This window comes from Lissotriton helveticus, chromosome 3_2, assembly GCF_964261635.1.
Source record: "Lissotriton helveticus chromosome 3_2, aLisHel1.1, whole genome shotgun sequence".
NCBI lineage: Eukaryota > Metazoa > Chordata > Amphibia > Caudata > Salamandridae > Lissotriton > Lissotriton helveticus.
The window spans coordinates 432595611-432612660 of record NC_136062.1 but is presented as its reverse complement, the minus strand read 5'-3'; the positions used below and the strand labels follow the sequence as shown (position 1 = coordinate 432612660).

Sequence of the window (17050 nt, the reverse complement as noted above, 5' to 3'; positions counted from 1 at the left end):
CCCACTGACATCAAGTGTTAATGCAATTGACCAATCAGTGTAAAGATGATGGGAGGTAATTGGGTAATTGCATTTTATTCATCACAAGCAGGCGGAAAGGGGGGGGCAGGGGAGCAAGAGGGGGAAGAGAGGGGCAGAGGGAGAGAGAGAGGGTCGGGGGAGAAGGGGCCGGAAGCGCTGTGCCCACTGCGGCGCTGGGGGAGTCTCACCGCTGCCGCCTCTGCAGGGTTGGATGGTGTGAGAGAGACGAGAGCCGCCTGCCTGGCAGCAGGGACCAGGGGACGGTGCTGTCTGCGGAGCGCGCATTCCTGCCATGAAGCATCCGGCGGCGGCTGCAAGTGTCGGATTCCCCGCGCGCACATGTGGCACGGATGAAGGCGCTTTTGGGAATGTCCGCCTTTTGGGCTGGAATGGCAAGGATGGGGTTCACAGCAAATGACCACTGGGTGACCACAGCTCAGAGCTAATCCCTCCGAGAGGGCAAGAGGGGGGACACAGGAGGTGATCTACTGTCTCTCGGAGCTGGCGAGAAATTTCGCGGTCCACCTGACCAGGACATAGCGCCCCTGGAAACTTTTGGCTTCATGGACTCGAAGCGCTTTGTCGGCGAGGCGAGGCAGAGGACCAGGGAGTAAGTGGAAGAGGCGCCAAGTGTCCCTACAGGGTAACCTCCGAGATTCACAAGGAGGGGCACTTCAGAAAGTACCCCGAATTCATCATTACCCCCCTGCGCACACACACACGCGCTCTTTTACGCGCGAGGAGCACGGATTGGGAAAGAGAGGGCGATCCGTGGTAAAGGGGGAGAAACGATGATGGATTGACGAGTGACAGAGGGTGGGAGGCGCCCCCTCGCCCCCCTCCAGAGCTGCACCCCCAGCTGCAGTCTTGCAGTGAATGTGACATTTTACCGGAGGATGGAGACGGCGGAGGGAAGTTAGCGGAGCCGCGCGTCTGGATTGAGCCCGGCGCGCAAGGGAGACCCATTCCGCACTGGGCTGTGATTGGAAACCTAATCAGGTCTTCGGCGAGAGGGGGAGATGGGAAGTTCATTTGCCCCCTCCCCTCTTTCGGGGTGCTGTTCTACCCCCAGAAGGATGTGCTAGCAGTGAAGGAGGAGGGGGGCTGTCCGGGTTGGAAGGCGCGCGCGTCGCCAGATGCCTGAATTGGGCCAAAGATCGGATGGGATGTATGGAAGCCGAAGGGAAGCGCGTAGGGGGGCGCTGAAACATGCGGGTCCTCCGGAACTCCTTCGAGAAGATTCAGACACCGACGGATCCGGCTCGGTGCAGACCTGCTGAGTGAGAGATAGATACCCAAGGGGGGCCCTGTGTCCAGCGCGCGCCGGCGGCCCCTGGCGATGGGGAGGAAGAGATGGCCACTCAGGGGGTAAAGTTTAATGGCGCGTCTCCTTCCCAACTCCCAGTTCCACCGGGGAGGAAACCGTGCCATCCGGCTGGGGAAATGTGGTGATCGGGCATAAACCAAGCGGAAGAACTCGAGTTTCAATTTGTCGGGACGAGGAATTTGTTGTGGGTGAATTGTCTCGGTTGGGTTGGATGCAAAGTGCCTGGTGCCTGCCACGGATGGGAGACCGCAGGCGGAATTCAACTCTTGTCGTTTTTTTTTGCTTTTATTCGGTGGGCCTGAAACCCCGCCGCGTCTGCTACTCCATGGATATGTACCTGGAAAATGTCCGCTGAATTCTGAAGGCAGATACGCTGGTAAGTGAGCACATTTTATTGGCGAACGTTTGAGGGTATTGCGGTGTTGGTGCGTGGTTTATATTAACCAACTATTGAGAAATGAGGGTCGCCCCCGGTCTCTACGAGGCGCCTCGCGGTGGCTGCGCTATCCGGCCAATCACCGAAATAAATAAGTATATAAAAGGGCTTTTTCATTACAGGAATAGAAGAGGCCATTACCAACCCCCACCCTTCCCCCAAAGAGGGGGGCCAATTAACATCTGTGGACGGCTGAAGCCAAGACCAGAGAGCCCTGTGTGGATGCTGCAGTCTGAGAGTGGGGGCTCGGGTGCAACGGGCATGGCGCTAGCGCACCGACAGGCTAGGCGCTAGCCCAGGCGAGGAGCGGAGGTGTAACTCATATATTGAAAACATTGGAAATCGAACGGATCCAATTAAAATTCCGTTATCCGATCTGACACTGCAGATCAACTCATGTGTCACGGAGGCCGACCGAGGAGCTGCGGCCGCGGCTGCGCCCGGACAGGTGCTGCCCTTGTGCGCCGGGGCTGCGGACGGGGCCCCCTCCGCTGTCCAAGACACATACCTGGGTACCGGTCCGCCCTGGGACATGGAAGGAAGGCGAGATCCGCCCAAATTATCTGTCTGTTGGGCAGGTGGAGAGCTGAGGTGCCATCCAGCTGCCTCTGTCCGTCTGTCTACTTGCCTGTGTGTCTGTCTGGCTATCTAATCCATCTTTCTAACTGGCTGTTTGTCACTTGATCTATCTGTCTGTCTGCCTGTCCGTTAGAGAATTGGTCAGTTAGTCTTTTAATACGTATCTCTGACTTTATCGATTCATCTGTCTATCCAGCTAACAAACTATCTATCTATCTATCTATCTATCTATCTATCTATCTATCTATCTATCTATCTATCTATCTATCTATCTATCTATCTATCTATCTATCTATCTATCTATCTATCTATCTATCTATCTATCTATCTATCTATCTATCATTATAAGCGTGTGTGTGCGTGTGTTTGGTTTACGACAGACCCCCTGGTTCGGTTATAAGGCCGGTCCCATATCCATCTATATGTATTTATACATGTGATGTACACGGGTGTAGAGTGTCCCAGCCGTCTCAGCCCATGGTTTGCGGGTCTGCCATTAATCTATCCGCACCTGCACGTTTCCTCCGCCCTCTGATGGGATTTCAGGGCCGTAACCGGGCGAGTGCTTGGGGGGCTCAGAAGCAGGCGGGCTGGGGCAGGCAGCGGTGCGGTGAACGCGTGGTGTGTGTCGTGGCGTGCACGCGCGTGGAGCTTCCCCGCGCCTTGTGGCCCACGCGGCATCTGCATAGCGTGTCATGGGAGAGGGGGCGTCGTGGTGGGCCTGTGTGTCAGTGGGGGGGGGGGGGGGGAAGAGAGGGGGTGCAGTGGTGGTGAAACTACTCCTGACAGGACGAGAAGGTGCATATGATGGTCGCTCGTATCTCACGCACATCCTTCAGCATGCGTCTTCCCCTACTTCGTGTTTAATTCAACACATGTATGTCCATTTTTGATTAAAAGAAGCAAATATAATATCTATTCATCTTTGGACATTTGAATCAGGTCTATCCCACGAGGAGAGAAATGTAGAATTACACTGGCCACTGGGACGTTTGCACGTGTGAGAGGAGAGGGTGTTTGTGTGTGTGAGAGTGTGCGCGTGTGAGAGTGTGCGAGTGTATGTGAGTGTGCGTGTGTGTGTGCGTGAGAATGCGTCTGTGCACCGATCAGTTTAGTGCTGTGTCTCCCTGGATATAGGTGCACCTAGGTGATTATTTGAATCTACTGATGTACATATGCGTTTGCGGGTAGGTGTATATAAACCTGTGTATGTATATATTAACCTTTCCACGCGCGTGATACATCTATCCTTGTTAGACTTACTTGATAGATGTGTTTCTATAGGGGGCGGGAGGGTGACAGCTGTCTTATGTGGTTTTTCGATGACGTCAGATTCGTGAATACTGGCAGCCGAGCACGCAGGAAACCCTCCGCATAACCCCTAAAGCATCCCTGTGCACGTGCTCGTAGTGAGGGAATCTCGTGCACTACTGCTGCGGCGGTATGCACGGCCTGGGAGAGCACGCCTCTTCCCTCGTGTCTGTGCTCGTGGTGAGGGAGTGTTGTGCACTGCACACATCCTTGCTGTGCTCATTCGGGGACTGAGAAAGCACGGCCACCAGGCCTTGTGTCTGTGGTGTCAGTGCATGCACTTCACACCCCCGTGCTGTGCTCCATTCACGGACTGAGAGCACAGCCCCTGCCCTTGTGTCTGTGGCGTTTTAGTGCATGCACTTCACACCCCAGTGCTGTGCACCTTTCACGGACCGAGAGAGCACGGACCCTGCCCTTGTGTCTGTGGTGTCAGTGCATGCACTTCACACCCCAGTGCTGTGCACCTTTCACGGACTGAGAGAGCACGGCCATCGGGCCTTGTGTCTGTGGTGTCAGTGCATGCACTTCACACCCCCGTGCTGTGCTCCATTCACGGACTGAGAGCACGGCCCCTGCCCCCGTGTCTTTGGTGTGTCAGTGGGGTGCACTACACACCCTCATGTTGTGCTCCAATCACGGACTGAGAGCATGCCCCCTGCTCCTGTGCCTTTGGTGTGTCAGTGGGGTGCACAGTAGACCTCCGTGCTGTGCTCCATTTACGGTCTGGGAGAGCACGGCCCCTGCCCTCGTATCTGTGGCGTGTCAGTGCATGCACTTCACACCCACATGCTGTGCTCCATTCACTGACAGAAAGAGCAGGGCCCCTGCCTACGTGTCTGTGGTATGTCAGTGGGGTGCACTGTACACGCCCGTGCAGTGCTCCATTCAGGGCCTGAGAGGGCACGGCCCCTGCCCTATTGTCCGTGGTCTGTCAGTGCAGTGCACTGCGCACCCCAGTGCTGTGCTCCTTTCACGGACCGAGAGAGCACGCCCCCTGCTCTCATGTGTGTGGTGTGTCAGTGCATGCTGTGCTTCACATCCCAGTGCTGTGCACCATGCACGGATTGAGAGAGCAGGGCCCCTGCCCTCGTGTCTGTGGTGTGTCAGTGCAGTGCACTGCGCACCCCCGTGCTGTGCTCCACTCAGGGCCTGAGAGCGCACGGCCCCTGCCCTCGTGTCTGTGCTGTGCTCTATGCACGGATTGAGAGAGCACGGCCCCTGCCCTCGTGTCTGTGGTGTGTCAGTGCGTGCACTGCGCACCCCCGTGCTGTGCTCCACTCAGGGCCTGAGAGAGCACGGTCCATACCCACGTGTCTGTGGTCTGTCAGTGCAGTGCTGTGCTCCATTCAGGGCCTGAGAGAGCACGGCCCCTGCCCAGGTGTCTGTGGTGTGTCAGTGCAGTGCACTGCGCACCCCAAGCTGAGCTCCATTCAGGGCCTGAGAGAGCACGGCCCCTGCCCACGTGTCTGTGGTGTGTCCGTGCCGTGCACTGTACACCCCCATGCTGTGCTCCACTCAGGGCCTGAGAGAGCACGGTCCATGCCCACGTGTCTGTGGTGTGTCAGTGCGTGAACTGCACACCCCCGTGCTGTGCTCCACTCAGGGCCTGAGAGAGCACGGCCCCTGCCCACGTGTCTGTGGTGTGTCCGTGCAGTGCACTGTACACCCCCATGCTGAGCTCCATTCAGGGCCTGAGAGAGCACGGCCCTCAGAAAATAGCAAGAGGGAATTGGCTTGGTGACGTCAGCGCTCTTTACAGTGCATACACTATGAGCGCGTTGATCGCAGCGAAAGTGATATGTCCGCTGACTGCACGCAGGGTCATCCGTAAAAAAAAACTTCTTGAACTGACAGAAAATCACCTAGAAATGAACCATGAGGCATCAGTACCATGTTAATGGCGATGGGTGGATGTGTGAGGGTGGGTGGATGTATGGACGGACTGCATGAGGGGTGGGTGGATGTTGGAGGCACGATGGGTAGATGGATGTGTGAGGGGTCGGTGGGTGGAGGGACGGGCTGACAGGCAGATGAATGTATGAAGGGTGGGTGGATGGATGGACGGACTGACAGGTAGATGAATGCATGAGGGGTGGGTGGATGATGGAGGCACAACGGGTAGATGGATGTGTGGGTGCGTGGAGGGACGGGCTGACAGGTAGATGAATGCATGAGGGGTGGGTGGATGCTGGAGGCACGATGGGTAGATGGATGTGTGAGGGTGGGTGGATGGATGGATGGACTGACAGGTAGATGAACGTATGAGGGGTGGGTGGATGATGGAGGCACGATGGGTAGATGGATGTGTGAGGGTGGGTGGATGGATGGATGGACTGACAGGTAGATGAACGTATGAGGGGTGGGTGGATGATGGAGGCACGATGGGTAGATGGATGTGTGAGGGTGGGTGGATGGATGGATGGACTGACAGGCAGATGAACGTATGAGGGGTGGGTGGATGATGGAGGCACGATGGGTAGTTGGATGTGTGAGGGATGGGTGGGTGGATGGACGAGCTGACAGGCAGATGTATGTATGAGGGGTGGGTGGATGATGGAGGCACGATGGGTAGATGGATGTGTGAGGGTGGGTGGATGGATGGATGGACTGACAGGCAGATGAACGTATGAGGGGTGGGTGGATGATGGAGGCACGATGGGTAGTTGGATGTGTGAGGGGTGGGTGGGTGGATGGACGAGCTGACAGGCAGATGAATGTATGAGGGGTGGGTGGATGATGGAGGCACGATGGGTAGTTGGATGTGTGAGGGGTGGTGGATGGATGGAGGGATGACGGGCACACGGATGTGTGAGTGGTGGATAGATTGATGGAGAGACGGGTGGATGGATGAGTGGTGGATAGATGGATGGAGGGAAGGGTGGATGGATGTGTGAGTGGTGGATGAATGGAGGGACAGATGGGTGGATGGATGTGTGAGTCGTGGATAGATGGATGGAGAGACCGGTGGATGGATGTGTGAGTGGTGGGTGGATGGATGTGTGAGTGATGGATGGATGGAGGGACGGGTGGATGGATAGATGGATGGAGGGAAGGGTGGATGGATGTGTGAGTGGTGGATGAATGGAGGGACAGATGGGTGGATGGATGTGTGAGTCGTGGATAGATGGATGGAGAGACCGGTGGATGGATGTGTGAGTGGTGGGTGGATGGATGTGTGAGTGATGGATGGATGGATGTGTGAGTGATGGATAGATGGATGGAGGGACGGGTGGATGGATGTGTGAGTCGTGGATAGATGGATGGAGGGACGGGTGGATGGATGTGTGATTGGTGGGTGGATGAATGAGTGCGTGTATGAATGGTTGACTGGGTGGTGGTTGGAATCCGACTTGATGGGTGCAGCCGGGGGTCTGTACGTTTTTGGATTGCTGGACGGTCAGCTAATGAACTGTGGGGCCAGACCCGGGGGCTTCGGCGCCATTCGCGCGGGCCTGTGTCCTCTGACTGTGACCTGTGCCACCTTGAGGGGCGAATTTCCTGTCCTATAGCGTTGAATCAATGTCGGCAGGAGAGGGGTTCACTGCACTTCCAGGGGTGACCCTGGCCCTCGCCTGTAGCCCTCACACATCTCACTGGAGGGACACGATTGCAGTGCCCACAGAGGGTAGCTTTATAGCCCTAAACCACACCTGTGCCATGTCTGAGCAACGAATGCATCCCGAGGGCAGAGTCTGGTTTTAGTGCCAATAAACAGATGAAAGAAATTTAGGGACAGGATTGTTTGGAAGAGAAAAGCCAGTGCAGGGTAATCAATGCGCGACTCCCTGGTATCGAAAGGGTTCGTGGGTGGAACCGACCAGCCTCTCGGCTGCACCTGGACGGCGGAGCCCTTCCGGCCACCTGCGGCAGGGCCCGACCTGGCAGAGTTTTATCGGAAGCGATCGGTGCCAGAGATTCTCACGAAAGCACATTACCTCTTGTGTTTTTTTGTACTAAAATAAACCCAACGCCTACAATGTGTGTTCTCTAAAGAGGGGTCTGTTTCTATATATATTTTGGGTGCTTTGGTCTTCGTGCCCCCTGTTATGCAACAATGCACAGTGCATGCTGGGATTGCGAGTGCAGCGTCTGGGCATTCGCATCAACCCCCAGAACTTTGCTTTTTAAGGACCAGATGCGAAAAATTAGCTTATAGTCCTAGCTTCACTACTTAGCCAATGTGTGATTCTCGGGAAATCACGGTAACTTCTTAGACCTCCCTCCCCCATCTCACGGATTGAGGGTGCTTAGTAATTACTCCAACCGGGAGTGAAAAACTGCAGCCAGGCGTTATTTTATCAGCACCGCCGAGAACAAGGCTGTTGTGACTGTAGTGAATGATCAACAGGCTGTGTGACCGAAGGCGCCTGGAAGACCCGCACAACTCAAGCCACGCCTCCAAACATGTAATATAAGGGCTCACGGATGGGGGCACCCCTTGTACCACACAAGGGCACGTTCATTCAATCAATACCTGTCAGCCAAGACAGGGGGAGAGAGGGGGGAACTGACCGAACCAAGCCAAAACTTGACTCAAAGCAGACTTGGCACCAAAATTACCCAATGAAGAGGCGCCAAGTGGTGCCCCCTGTCGCCTACTTGAACCAATCCCTGACAACTGGTAACCTGAGCATCCAAAATGGACCAATCAACACAAAACGCCCTTCATGGGAAGTGGTAACGAGGGGGGCTGATGGCCCAATCAACAACAAACGCCCTTCAGGCATTTCCATCGGAACCAATCCATGAAAAGTGGTAACCAGAGGCACTAATGGCCCAATCAACAACAAACCCTCTTCAGGCATGCCCAGCTGAACCAATCCATTAAAAGTGGTAACCAGGGGCCCTAACGGCCCAATCAACAACAAACGCCCTTCAGGCATGCCCATCGGAAGTAGTTTCCACCAGCACGTAACTAAGCGTTCCGTGGTAAGTAGTTTGTATTAACCATCAAAAGAACCAGTCGTGACTGTTGGTTTCCACGAGCAATCAAAGGGAGCCAGTCGTTGGCTTCCGTGTCTAGAATCACGGATTCTCGCAATTGGCATTGTAGGGACTTGCTTTTGACTAGCAGAAAATATTGGGCTGTTTGGCGGCGGCACAATGCAGACGCTTCCTGAGTGACAATAACTCATCGCACGAAAGTGTCACGCATTTCTCTGGACAATGCGGCTGTCCCGGGCGCCTTCCTTAAAAGACGGCCGTAATGGCCAACAGGTGCCCCTCAAACCACCGAGGTCCACTCACCTGGACCCCGAGAGGGGCTGCCGACGCCTCTAGGGTGCTCCCCGAGCAATTTGGGGTGGGGGTAAGGTATTTTTACTTGGTCCAGTCCGTGTGCCGCTCCTCTTTCTCCGCCGTTGCACACACTAAGAGAGAGCGCAGTGCGTATCTCGTATTTCCTGGTCTTTGAGCTGCCCAGGGGGCCCAGTCCAGCCTGGGCTGCATGTGCGGTCGGACACAGAGGCCTGGAGGCCTGCACTCTCCCAGGAGAGTCGCCATGACAGTAACGTGCATTCCAACATGCACAGTGACCTGCGCTTGTGCACAGAGACACGTGCTGCGTGGAGAGTCGTGCACGTGCAGGCTTCAGTGTGATTAAAAAGAAAAGGCAGATTCCCGATGCAGGCTGCCTGCAGCGGCAGGGCCCTTGCGGTGCGCCTATGCGGCCACCAGAGTTACACTACTAAAAATACCAATACAAATCCTAACCGACATATTCATCACGACCGAAGACACACGTGCCCGCCTGATTCACGCGCGCCAATACAAACAGAGTGCGAAGAATTGGGCATACCCATGGCACTCATTTTATAGACAGATGAAAGGCAGCGTCGTCTACGTCGTCTACAACATGCTTCAAGAAAATGTGTCTGTAACACAAGACACGCGGAAACACCGGCGCTGTTAACGCGGTGCGTTTATTTCAGGGCCACAGAGTGCACTTTTGATGATGTAGCGGTACAATTATCACACTGAAATCAGAATTTGACAAAGATCCGGAAAGTTCTTAAGTAGAGGGTGAAAAATGTTGCAGCTTATTACGTTCTGCGTCAGCTGTAGAACAGAAAGGAAAGCTTGTTGCACTACAGTGGGATTTCACGTAATAAATAGCACAATAACTGGTCCCAAATCCGCTCCGGCGTCCCACCCTGTGGAATGAAGCGCTATCCAAACGCAAAAAAAAAAATCAACGTGGACGCGGAAAGGACCTGTTTTCTTAGTTTTTTTTTCTATTTTTCAAGATCTATGACACTTCTCCCGGTGTATTTGTCGTTCACTAGCCGGTGGGACTGACTGTATGACTCATTCTGGCGATGAGTGGCAGCGCTGAGTCCGCCGGCCCCAGGGCATTATCGGGGCATCCGAGGACATCTCGGCCTGACCTGGGACCTCGGGTGACAGACGTCAGTCAGGCGGAACTGGCCTGGGCCAGGGCACTGCGTGCTGTCGAGTCCTATCTCTGATGAGTCCAGTGCATGTTGCAGAGAGTATCGCTTCTCGGCGCTTTGAAGCTTCCCCCGGGCTATGATTGTTTTTGCCACGCGCAGTTACGTTCGAAGTAATCCCCACATTTGCAAGCTCCGCTGCTTCCTTCAGTCACGCGCATCCACGGGCCTCTGTCTCGGCTTAGCAGATACAACCCGCCTGGCTCGTGGCCATTCAGTCTGTGGCCTCTGCTGTGAGTAGCACGCGTGGTGAAGACTTGGAGTAAGGACAGAGACCAGGCCCTGCTTTGAAACTGGCGCAGAGTGGAGCAGTGCTGGGTTTTTGACTGAGAAGTGTGTCAGCGGTGTCTGTTTAAAAACAACCAATGGCATCTTCTTTAAAGGGATGGAAGGGTGGTTGGATGCCTGGGTGGGTGGCTAGATGGATTGGACGATGATGGATAGATGGATGAATGGATGGTTGGGTGGGTGGAAAGATTTGGATGGGTTGATGAATGGACGTGTGAATGGGTGGGTGGAATGAACGGATGGATAGTTGTGTGGATGGATGTGTGGGTGGATAGATGGGTAGATGGATTGGTGGATGGATGGATGGTTGAGGGGTGGGTAGGTGGGTGGGAGAGTGGATGGGTGGGTGGTTGGGTGGGCGGATCGGTTTGGATGGATGGATGGTGGGATGGGTGGGTGGGAGGATGGATGGGTGGGTTGGACTGGTGGATGGGTGGGTGGGTGGGAGTATGTATGGTTGATGGGCAAATTAATGGTTGGGTGGATAGATTGGATGGGTGGGTTGGTTGGAGGGAATGAATGGTTGGGTGGGTGGGTGGTATGGATGTATTGAATGGTTGGCTGGTTATGTCTAGAAGGAGTAATTTGTTGGTGATTCTAGGCATGCTAAGAGGCTGCCAATTGCACATCTGGTGAAAACACAGTGAAGGCACTACAGCTGCCCTACTGTCCTAGCACCTCGCCCGACTCCACGAGTGACTAGGGGCTAAAGAAATACTGAAAGGGCAGAATTGCACCCTCAAAGGGTGCCTGTGTTCGGCACAAAGCCACAGTGACAGCCTAGGCTGTAACTAGAGGATGAGACACGATCACCGTGACGTAAGCAGCCACGTCACTCACCAGCACCACTGCACTGGCACACGCCTTTCGGATACGTCATCATCCTATTGTATTAGAATGGCAAGGCGCTGCTACAGCCCGCTTTTGGCTGCCTCGCGGCGCTTTGTAGCGTGGTAGTGTTGTATACATGTTTAATTTAAACATGCAGTGTGTCGTGGCCTGGTAGCGTCCTAATGTTAAAGGGCATTGTACAGTCAGGGTGCAACTGAAACGATTACTTGTTACAATCCTGGCTTTGGATGAAGGTAAAGCCCCAGGGAGGGTCCCTGGCGGGGGACCTGCAGTCGTGAAGTGTCCAGCTGATGGCGAAGGAGGGCACCGTTCTTCTCCGGCCCACTGGCACCACGTACTGAACGGGCGGCAGATTGGCTCTTGAACAATAGGCGGCGATCGACCTTAGGTGGATGAAAGGATGAGCGAGCCCTGCCGGGATTTATACCGCTGGCACGCGGATCACACAGTCTCTGGCCGATACGAGATAAGTCGACCCTATCAGAATGATGTAACCCCCTGTGTACGGTACGCCCAGAACCTAAACCCACCGAGCTAACCTCGCTGCTTCTAGTGCTGAACATTGAGGTTGTTCTTTGAGGGCGCTTTAAAATGACGAACCTCTTCCATCCATACTAGCCCTTCCTTTTAGGTCTGGCCACGTGTGTGATTCGCTCTCAAAAGCATCCACCTATCCTGCTGTTCGCACGCAGTGCACGTTCAATAGAGTCCGGTGTAGAACGTGCACCGCAGCGTGCGTGTCTCCGGTGGCGTGTACCGCAGCGTGCGTGTCTCCGGTGGCGCATTCCACAGCGTGCGTGCCTCCTGTTGGGCGTGAAAGGCTCGCCAGGAGCACGGTTTTTACTTTGCAGACAGAGGGGACATGCGAACCAGAGACGTTTAATACAGGGGAGAGCCCATAGCGCCTGCTCCCTCTTCCAGGACTTGACCCGCTAGAGGCGCCTAATGCAGACCCCTAGTTCTACGCCCTGCGTGTAAATGAACACTGCAGGCTCCGCGTGCGCGTGAGCAGGCAGTGAGTTGTCTACACTGTGTGTCACTGAACATTGGTCGCTGTCTGTGCCAGGCTGCGAGCTGTCTACACTGTGTCACTGCACATTACAAGAATAATACACCAGTGCACATCATAAAAAGTCACTTTTATCCTTTGTGCGGTTTAGCACTCCTTGTTCATCATTTTTCATGACTTTAACGTTTCCAGTAGCCATATGATGTTAATAATTCAGATTTTATTTCTTTAGGTAACAAAGAACCACAGCCAACGCGCGTTTCGCCCTAATGGGCCTTCCTCAAGGCTTTTAAAATTTTTTTTTATCCCCCTCTGGCGAATCGTATAGTTTTTTCTCATAAGCACCGCTTTTTCTAAGTATAGTGTATAACAGGTCTAATAAATATCTCAATATAAAATTCAGCTACTGTATAAATCTCAATGTTCCAACATGTGTGCCGTTTGTAAACCAATCCTTCACCATATAGTTAGTCAGGGAGCCAAGATAAGTTCCATCATAACCATGCAACTGACAATGTCCGTTCACCATGCCATCTCGGTAATCCTTCTGTGGTGAAGGATTGGTATACAAACCCCACACATGTTGGAACATTGAGATTTATACAGTAGCTGAATTTTATATTGAGATATTTATTGGACCTTTTATACACTATACTTAGAAAAAGCGGTGCTTATGAGAAAATACTATACGCCAGAGGGGGTGCCAGAGGGGGATAAAAAAAAAATCCTTGAGGAAGCCCCATTATGGCGAAACACGTGTTGGCTGTGGATCATTGTTACCTAAAGAAATAAAATTTGAATTATCAATATCATATGGCTATTGGAAATGTTAAAGTGAAGAACAATGATGGACAAGGAGTGCTAAACTGCACAAAGGATAAAAGTGATTTTATATAATGTGCACTGGTGTATTATTCTTGTGATTGTGACTTCCTGTGACAATTGCGGTTGGACAGGAGGTCTTTATGGATGCCCTAGGTGGATGCGCATCATACACCAACGTTGCACTCAATACTGAACGAGTTGATCTTGAAATTGTGGGTAAAGTGATTTGATTAAGAGAACATAATTGATGTGCAGGTCATTACAGCAAATTCACCTTTTCTTTGTATCTTGTGTTACTGCACATTGGTGGCTGTCTGTGCGTGTGAGCCAGCGGCGGACAATGTAGAATGTGTGTCACTACTCATTGTTGACTGACTGGGCGTGTGAGCGGGTTGTGGTTTGAGGGGACTGTGTGTCAATTGTACATTGGTTGTCAGTGCTTGTTGGCAGGTTGTGGGCTGTCTGGATTGTGTGTCACTGTAGATTGTTGGCTGTCAGTGCGTGTGTGCAGGCTGTTGGCTCTCTGGACCGTGTGTTGACTGACTCTGCCTGTGAGCTGGTTGTGCGCTGTAGGTACTTAGCATTTTGACTGTGCAGGATTGCACACTTGGTTGTGTGATTGCAGGCTTGGATTCACCAGCCATGTAGCACTGAACATTCTTGGCTGTGGGTATGTTGCTGCAAGATCTGTGCTTCTTGTCTAGTTCTTACACGTCATAAACGCAGGGGCCCACAGCTTCCCTTTGGAGCTCGCTTCTGCTCCCCCACATGCCAAGACCACCCAGATTTGCTGCAGCTTCTGTCCTTCATCTCACCTCTGAAGCTTCTCTTGCATCCCTCTGTCGGTCTTTGTCACTGGAGTGGTTGTTGGCGCCCATCACCTGCAAACACCAGCAGTATCCAAGCACTGGGTATGCTACTACAGGTTCAGGTGGGATACCTGTGTGATGCATGGCTTTGGGAGTCTCCAGGCCAGCCCCGCGGAGCGAGGCTGCTCTGTTGATGCAGGTGCGACTAGACTTGTAGGAAGTGACGTCCGCGCTGCATGTACCTAAGCAAGTGTTCATGACGTGCATGCTCTTTTAGGTGGTGTCAATGCTGTGGGAAGAGGGCAGAATATGGGTGAGGTGTATCTAGGGCTTTAAAGGGGATGACAAAACTGGGGCGTCTCTCATAGGGGCGTGACCAATGTAATTAAGGTTAAGGGTGTGGCTTAAAAACACATAAGCTAAATATCTCGGCTTAGCACAGTTGGCCGTCCGACTTCCATTTAGCTATTTCTGTCATTGCATCCAGATATAGGATACAAGAAGTACCATCATACCTACAACAAGTCAGACTATTGGCTTTGTCAATGGTTGTTAGTTGCTTAAGATAAATAAGCAGCAACTATGGCTTGTATATAATATTGAAAAAACTTCCACTTAAAGCCCTGGTGACAACACTACAATGTTGCTAATCCTGAGTTTCAAAATGAGAAGGGAAATCCAGAGACAAAATTACTCTCTTTAAAGGATTTCCCTTCCCCCTACCACGCTCACCTGGCATGACGTCATGCCGTAACTTTTCCACTAGTGAGAAGTGAGCAGTGTGAGTACGTGCACATGATGTGCATGCTGTCACTGCAGGCCGGAAAAAAACAGACCGCCTGTGCCAGGGCACCATTCAGAGTCCGATAGAGACCCATTTCGAGGCCCCCTTTAAAAAACTGCTGGTGCTCAGATCTGGTGAGACCCGGCCCACTTAAAGCCCTGGGTGTATCAATGTTCTGATGAAAGTGGTACATTGCCACATGGCACTCTTCTGCCACTCTTCTGTTTGTGGACACGGCGTTTAGGATGAAATAAATGGTTCGTTAGAAAAATGTATGTCTACTCCTGCTACTGACACGAACAAATTGCAAAGTGAACTGGCCTATGGCAGTTAAAGTTGGATCAAAATCGAAATGGCTTCAAGGATGGGTTGGAGCGCTATTTGTATGTCAAAATATTGTTGACACAATCATCATGCCCTAAATATCTTTTACAAAGATATTGTCCCATTATGTGGAGAATTTATGTTATTAATTCTAATGTGGTGATATTTTGGTACCTGGTACCTTATGTATATGTCTGACGATTTCTGACGAAGATATTGTGGCAACGCACTGGAACATCAGGGTGTGTGCTGGTAGCTTTTATGTTCACATTGGACACAGACATTGGAGGCAGGAATCTGATAAATGGTTGAGATGGAACACTTTGGGTGGCAATGCTCCTCACAGGGATGCTGTGGTTTGGAATAGTCCTAATGAGAATGCTGTGATGTGTCCCTGTTGTAACCCATGCATCAGTCCTTTACTTTCCTTGTGTAAGTAGTGGTGTTACCTTGCACACACGTGTCTGGTTCCTACTGTCATAATCTCCCTGTAGTGGTGAGTGCACATGTGTTTTAACTGCCTCTATCAGTGCCATGTCCATTTCTCTGTTATTGGCTCCATTTTCGTCTCACCCTGCCCCAGATTCAGTGACTGCTTGGTTCAGTGTGTTGCTGTTTCTACTTCCCTGAGTGAGCACCAATGTTCTCCTGTGCGCGTGTTCTTATCTCACTCTCTGAGTGTTCATGTGCAGGTGTTGGTGTGTTCATTGACCTAGTGCCTGTTGGAATCCTGTCCCCTGGACATGTTTTTTTGTGTGTCAGTGTGTTCACCATCCCCATGCCAATGATTTCTTTGCCCTCAGGGTGGTGATTTGTCAGCCTGTTGTGCCTGTGACCCTGTGCTGTCTGGAGACACCTCTCAAAGGTGTGTATCAATCACATTCTTGTATACAGGGGTTGATATAAGTGCAACAGTGCTGCCCATTCAAAAGTTGAGTATAATTTGAGCGGTACAAAAGGGGGTGGTGATGGACGGAGCATCTGAACCAATCAAACACTCACACCCAGTCAAAAGATCTGGGTTTGATCCATCACCGTTCTTTAGCCCACTCTGCCACCCAGTTCAGACATGGCTATATGCAAATCAGTCTGACCCTGTGCCTCATGGGAACAGTCCAGCCCGAACTGCCAAGCCATGCCTTCCCTGGACCGGAAACAAGCTTCAGAGGACCGGTTTCTGGCATTCCAGCCGTGTTCAGCCCGGCTTGCTTGAATCCAGTGGCAAAGTGAGCAAGGGACTCACGTCTGAGCATACCCTGCCACACTTATGGCGGCCAAAAGCGGTACAAAAGGGGGTGGTGTTGGACGGAGCATCTGAACCAATCAAACACTCACACCCAGTCAAAAGATCTGGGTTTGATCCATCAACGCTCTCTAGCCCACTCTGCCACTCCAGTTCAGACATGGCTATATGCAAATCAGTCTGACCCTGTGCCTCATGGGAACAGTCCAGCACGAACTGCCAAGCCATGCCTTCCCTGGGCCGGAAACAAGCTTCCGAGGACCGGTTTCTGGCCTTGCAGCCGTCTTCAGCCCGGCTTACTTGAATCCAGTGGCAAAGTGAGCAAGGGACTCACATCTGAGCATACCCTGCCACACTTATGGCGGCCAAAAGCGGTACAAAAGGGGGTGGTGATGGACGGAGCATCTGAACCAATCAAACACTCACACCCAGTCAAAAGATCTGGGTTTGATCCATCACCGTTCTTTAGCCCACTCAGCCACCCAGTTCAGACATGGCTATATGCAAATCAGTCTGACCCTGTGCCTCATAGGAACAGTCCAGCCCGAACTGCCAAGCCATGCCTTCCCTGGACCGGAAACAAGCTTCAGAGGACCGGTTTCTGGCATTCCAGCCGTCTTCAGCCCGGCTTGCTTGAATCCAGTGGCAAAGTGAGCAAGGGACTCACGTCTGAGCATACCCTGCCACATAATATTTTGAGAGCATATATAGGAGTTGTGGAAGGCAGGGCCGGTCCTAATTAGCACAGTAGTCTCCTCGGTTTCACCCAGGCAGGCATGCCAACTTGGCA

At 52.6% G+C, this 17050-nt stretch overlaps 1 protein-coding gene across 1 annotated transcript in view; it reads left to right on the top strand.

Moving 5' to 3' along the window:
- Positions 1–200: 200 nt before the first annotated feature.
- The window catches only part of LRRC4C (leucine rich repeat containing 4C), a 342231-nt gene continuing 325381 nt past the window's right edge, over positions 201–17050 (top strand). Inside the window, exon 1 of the mRNA XM_078684340.1 lies at positions 201–1724. The gene's annotated coding sequence lies outside the window, so the exon portion shown is untranslated. The remainder of the gene's footprint in view (positions 1725–17050) is intronic.